Below are 6,907 nucleotides of genomic sequence, written 5' to 3' on the forward strand. Positions count from 1 at the left end.
CTGCCCCAGGACAGCCGGGCGCTGTGCGGGAAGAGCACTAGGTGGGGAGGTGTCGCTGTTGCCTCTGTCGACTGTGTCTGCTCAAACACGCATGTGCATAGAGTTCCAAGGGTGCAAGTGGAGAGAGAGCAGCCCAGGCCCGTTCTGCCCCCTGGGGGGCCCTGGTGACAGTGCTGGTACATCCTCGTAGATGCTCTGTGCCTTCCTGGACTTGGGTAACACAGCAGCTAGGCACAGTCCACCCCGCTCCCCACGGGGTAACTGGGCTTGGCGATGCCAGCTCATTCTGAGGCCGGGACCCGGCGGCCTGTCTCACGAGAGCGCTGTGGCCCATCTCTCCCACTCTCTACATTGTCTCCGACCTTCGGCTCTTACGCCGTGTTCTATTTTCAGCTGCTGCCAGGAAGGCTGACTCTAGGTTAGCGTGTCAGCAGGAGAGGCAACTTGCTAGGCGGAGGAGGCCTGTGTGTTTAATGAGGAGGCTGAAGTGCGGAGATGTGGCGGCCTCCAGGGGACCCTCACCCTCCTGGACAGGGGCCGGGCGGTGTGAGTGCCTGCCTGCAGGCCTCCTGATGTCTGTGCTGTGAATCCTTGCCTGGGGCTGATCCGGAGCTGTGGTGTGATGCTCCCAACCGACCGCACAGCTGGACACTGGGCAGCAGGGTCTGTGAGAGCAGGGCTGCTGTGAACAGGTCGCAGGGCCAGCTCCCAGGCACAGAGTGGGTTGGAGAAATACACACCCTTCAACTGTGGGCCGCTCATGTCTCCTATGGGAGTGAACGGGCTGAACTCCCTCAGGTGCTGCGCCTGCTCCGTGGAGTGACTTCAGTGACCCAGGTGGGCTGGATTATGTGGCACCAGGGGCTGACCTTGACTGCTCCACACGTGGTGCCTATGTGAGCCACCAGGGGGCGCTAGTGAGGCCTTGGAGGTCCGCACTGGGGTGGGAGCCTCAGACCCCCGCCCAGGGAAGTCTGGTTTTCTCCAGCTGGATGCCGCGGCTGTGGCAGGCAAAGATCTTGCTGTGGTTGGAGTGTCACTCTCCAGTGGGACAGAGGATGTTCTGTCACAGCACTGCCTCTGCACAGGGCCCTGTTCTGAGTCTGGTCCTGGCACTGTCAGCATCCCTGGGAACTGGTGGAGATCCACTCTTGGGCCCCACCCTAGGCTGGCTGCCTGTTACTCCAGGTGCTCCTTAGCCCTGGCAGGAAGCTGGAATCAGGTGGGGAGTGTGTGTGCGGTCAGGGCCTCTGGGAACCAGGACCACAGGGCTGCGGGTCTCTGGGCAGCATAGGCCCTGGCAGTTTCCTCTTGACAGCATGGGCCCTGCCTGCACTTCCCCGGAGTTTGTCCTCAGACCCTCAACTTCTCTGGGGAAGCACCAGGGGGTTTTGTTTGGTTCTGTGTCACGGTATTCCAGATGTTTTGGTTTTTCACTGCAATGTCAGCCATGACCTGTCGCCCTTAACTTTGTCCTGTCCTCAAGAACACCATGGACCTTCCCTTTATTTTTGTTGAGACAAGGTCTTGCTGTGGTGCCCAGCCTGGTCTGGACCTCAGGAGCTCAAGTGACTCCTCCACCTCAAGTACTCTCCAAGTACCCAGGAGGGCGTGCGCCATGGTGCCTGGCTAAATGCGTCACACCTTGGAATATGCGGCTCCTTTCGCCTCTCTACCTTTTCACGTCTCAGACAGAAAACCCCAGGCTGTGTAACAAGTCACCTTTTGTACTGGTTGTCTGTGCCACACCAGTGTCTGCAGAAGTGACACCGCCCCTCCTGTGTCTCTGTGGTCCCAAGTGTCCGTCTTTGTGGCTGTGCCAGCCATGCCAGGTGCACGGACCCTGTGCAGGAGCTACAAGATCAGCTTGGAGCCCAGTCCCAATACGTGTTGCTGAATTAGTGTACTGATCCCTTTGCTTCTCCCAACGACTCAGTGAGAAAGGCTGTCGGCCTCGAATTGGAGACAAGGACGTAGTCCAGAAGGGTCAGGTGACTTCTCCTAGGTGACCCAATGGGTTTATTACACAGCCAGGCACTGCTCACTTATGTATCGTGAAATTTTCACTCTGCTATTGCAGTTTTCCAAGCACGTATGTTCTCTGAAGGAGCTCGCTACCTGCATCTCTGTGTGGACAGGAAGCCTCTGGGATCGGCAGACATGGGCAAGTTTCAAAGGAATCTAGTTCCAGACTCCCAACTTAGCTGCTTCCTCACCTGAACTGATGCACTGAGGAGGAGCCTGCGCCTGTGCCAGGGAGGTCATGGAGGGCCTGGCTGTCCCACCTCCCCTTTCACAGCGGCCCTTCTACCTCACACAAGACAGCCCGCTCACCTGTGTTGTCTTGCTCAGGGGTACTGCCGCAGTTATGGGGAACTTGCGGACCACATAACAACAGTGGGGCAACTGAAAACATCCAGCGTGTTGAGAAGTCAGTGATCCAGAGGATGGGGACTTTGCAACTGTGGGGTTTGCACTTCCTAGCTTGCACAGAAAACTGAAGGAGACTCTGATCAGGTTGTCAATGGATGGCACAGTCTTCTACCTGAGATGGGCAGTATCTAGATGGCAGTCATGTAACTCAGAAGGCTTCACAGTTTTTAGTTTTGAGGTGTGAGGGCTTAAACCAGCACCTTGCACATGCTCAGCATCGTTCACCACGGAGCTACACCCCAGCCCTAGCTCACAAGGCTTCAGAGGATGAAGTTACAGCATGAATTCCTCCTCTTTCCATGTGCTTATATGTATGAACAAGGTTTCTCAGCATGTGAACAAAGAAATCCCAGACAGAAAACAACTGAGGCTGGACCATAGCTCATTTTAGCAAAAACGATAATCACTCACAGTAAATGGACTAATTTTTAAAAAGTCCCATTTTTCTAACCAAGATGTATATTTCCACATTAAGATTTTGCCTTCATATTTAATAATGATCAGAAACTATAGCATATTTATCGTTTCTGTCGTTTGTGTACCACCTGACAGCTGCGTCAAGTCAGATCATAACAAATAGGTTCTCGAGGCTTAACGATATTAAATGTAGATTCTCATTTGTGGTAGTTAGGGTCCATAGTTACCTCAAATATTGAACTGTTCATGGCCACATTACTCCTAAGGGAAATAAAAGCAGGGTGCTGTGGGAGTCTGGACATAATACATGACTTTGTTCAGTGGAGTTTTGTTTGGAGACAGTTGACTTATTTTGTGACAGGTTAATTATACAGTATCTTCATAATTAAACACTATTTCAATTACAGCATTACATAATATACTCTACCATGACTACACAACTTACCTCTTTCCCTCAGTCGCACGCACAAGATACACACACAAAACTATGTTCATAAAAAGTAAACACAGTCCTTTGAACACACACTGTATACTACAGGAATGCAAATAAAGTCCTGAAAAAAGTACGAAGCAGAGTATGCATTTAATGCTAGCGAACATCTTACTGTGGATGGACTGTAGGATGCCATGTGGCCTCATCTCCTGCGACCCTGGCTTCATGCCCAATGAAGACCAAAGGAGACACTGGTGGAGCTCGTTCTGCAGAGTGGAAGATGTCAGCCAGGGTCGCATGCTGCACCTGGCAGGTCCGCTGTAGGACTTTTGCAGCTTTCCCTCTCAGGCTGGCTTGAAAAACTGCCTGGTCTGCCCGTGCCAGGCTTTTCGCCTCAGATCTGTGAGAGTCTCAGAATAAGGGACAAACACGGTGGAGGTGAGGCGCTTACATGTGAGCCTTCGTTCAAGCCTAGGGTCACATTCTTCCATATCACTGAAATTTTTTTCCAAAGCAGAATTCCATTAGGATAGTTTGGCTGCCATGAGAGGGACAATTCTTGGAGTCTTGGGCTGACTGTAGTCAGTCCTGACTTTCAAGTCACTGACTCCAATGCCATCTTTCCCTGGGTTGTTGGTTGGCTGTACTGCTTTCTCTGCCGACATTTCCTCTACATTTTCTGTCAGGCTGTTCAAACCTTCTCCCCTGATTTGCTATGCAGTATGTATTGCCTTCTTGACACTGTTCTTTATATTTTCTGTACACCTTCAAAGCCTTTGAAGTTTTTCAGAGTCTGGCCATTTTCCCAACAGCTATTGATCAGTTTGTGTGATGCTGTCCCAGGCTGTGCCAGAATATTCAGAGCGTTGCATATAGTGACTGACTTCCAGTGGTCCATCATGGTGGCTTCCTTGCTGGCAATGACTTTGACAAGCTCAGCTGTATAGGGGTCTCATGTAATGGGCCTTGAAAGCTTTTATTATGCCCTGATTGAGAGGCTGGATAAGAGATGTATTTGGGGGCATGAAAAGAATTTCTATGTTGGGGTGGGCATTTTCAAGTTCTTCATGGCAATGAACTGGAGCATTATCCAAAATTAACAAAACCCTGAACGCAAGGCTTTTGCCCTGGAGCATTCAACTTCTGGAATGAAGCGGCCATGGAACCAATCCCAGAATATCTCAGACACCATCCATGCTTTTTGTTCCACCTCCAATGACCAGGCATACAGTTGAGGTTTTTCCCTCTAAGTGTGGGGGTTTCAGGTTCTATACACCATTAGGGGCTTGCACTTAAAAGTCGCCCTTGGTGTTGGTGCACAAGATAAGGTTACATGGTCTTTGAAAGCTTTAAAGCTAGGAGCTTTGAAGCCATCTGCATTACATAGATTTGTCTGCAGTCATTCTTGTAAAACAAACTTGTTTCACCTGCACTGAAAACCTGCTTTTCAACATAACCCTTTTCATGTATAACATTTAACAGGTATCTTTAAAATTCTTCTTCAGCTATCTGGTCTGTAGAATCATCTTCTACTGAAAATTTAAAAATTTTCATGCTGTATTGTCTTCTGAAACGTGCAAGCCAGTCTGCACTGGCTGAGAAGCATTTAATGTGCCCGACTCTGGCTTGCATGACTGTAAATTTCTTTCGCTTTCAGCCTCAGCACAGTGCCATCCACTATGCTTTTTTTATTGGTCATCATCTCATGGGTCCACAAATTTAGCTGCTTTTCCATTGCATCATCACACACTGTAGATGTTACTCTAGTACTTTCTGGAGTATCGTTGTGCATGGACCGGTGGATCTCCTCTTCTTTTTGCTGTACATACCATATTGTGGACTTGGTTAAACTCGGCCAGCAGCACTGTAACTCATGCCTGAGCAAAGCTTGTCTTAACACATGAATCTTTTCTGTAAGACACATCACAATCTTCTTGTGCTTAGGAACACTAGATAGCACTTTTGCACGATGTTTGAAGGCCATTTAAAACGGCAAAATCATCATTAAAAGTACAAAAGTTAAAAAAAAAAAAGACACTAAATAGCCAGAGAGGATATCTATTTATAGTTTGAGAAGAAAGCAGAGCAAGGCCTTGTTCAGTGCCCCCTGGGGATGTTTACAGAGTGACTGAAGAGTTTTACTGCTTCACACTTGTCAATACAGGACTGGGAGTGTGCCAGAGTATTTATTTTGGGATTACACATACATTTTAGAAAGAAGGCGAATTTACAAATATAGGTTCAATACATGACTTATTTGTATAGGTCTCTTGTGAAAAAAGATAATGTGACTGCAACTTTTAAGTGTAAAAATAGAGTTAATTAGGACACTAATTCTCTGAGGCAAGTACAATGGGATTGAGTTAAAGGATTAAAGAATTTGTGCCTGAGTTTTAAAGAGTTTGTTCAAAAATTTTTTAGCTGGAGGACAACTAGTAAATCTATTGTATTTGGATTACATTGGATACGTCTTTTAAAAAAGGATATAACAACTTAAAGTGCTACTAACAGAATGCCAGAAATGACACCCTTTGCAACCATTTAAAATTATGGCAAGAACCTTTAGATATTAATATGTAGTGCATAATTTAAAAAAATTTAGGACGGAGAGGAGCAAAATGGACTAGGAGGCAGCTTTGGTTTTGCTCTTCTACTTTTAAGTTTCACTGAAAACACACACACACACATCTGTTCAATTTGAAGGGAAACATGTCCACACTTCCCCCTAAGAATTTTTCATTTGTATGCGGAAAAACTTCATTTCTCTTGGCACCTCTGAACACCTTGGTTTTGATTTGTAATTTGAAAGACCCAAACCACAGTAGTCCTGAGAGCAGTTTGATGCAGTGCCCTGGCCTCTCCTTACAGGACAGGACAAAAATAGCCTCGAGTGTGCTCAGTGCTAGAATTCTAAGTGATGATTTAGTGTAAATGCCAACACTTAATTCTTCTTAGGCAGTGTAGAACAGAATTTTTCTTCTTTACCAGGTAAAATACTCCTTAGACTTCAAAACGAGGTGTTCATGAAGTCTCAAGGCTTCTTAGACCATGGCAGGCACTGCCTGTCTTCTCGGTTTCCTGTCTCACCGCCCAGGCCCAGGCAGTCCTGGCACCTCCATGCAGTCCCTTCGGCCGGCTGCTGGCTGTGACCAACTATTCCGGTTAACTGTTCATCAAGCACGTGGCCTGTATCTGGAAAAAGAAAACAGTGCATCTTAATCCCCACACGCACAATTTACGTCGTCAGTTCTCTCATGTTACAGCATTAGAATAAAAACTGCACCCTCCATGCACCTAGGTGAGAATGAACGGAAGTCCTCTCCATCCCTTCCGAGATCCTTGAACCGCCGAGCCCGAGTTCTTTGGGATGCCTCTGGCCGGGCTGAGTCCGCTCGGGCGAAGACTAGGCCCGGGCGCGGGAGGAGAAGAAAGGGCGGTCGGGCGGAGAACCTGGTCCCAGCGGACAGTGTCCGCGGACCGGGACCACTGCCGACCGGAAGGGGGGCGGGCCTAGACGTCACTTCCGGCGCCGGGCCCACTTCCGGGTGCGGGAAGGGTCCTAGATTGGTGCATCCCGGAGGAAGGAAAAGGGTGAGGAGAGGCGGCGGGCGGGCGGAGGGGTTG

This window comes from Fukomys damarensis, unplaced genomic scaffold (genome assembly GCF_012274545.1).
Source record: "Fukomys damarensis isolate Sample0158 unplaced genomic scaffold, DMR_v1.0_HiC HiC_scaffold_6, whole genome shotgun sequence".
Classification (NCBI taxonomy): domain Eukaryota; kingdom Metazoa; phylum Chordata; class Mammalia; order Rodentia; family Bathyergidae; genus Fukomys; species Fukomys damarensis.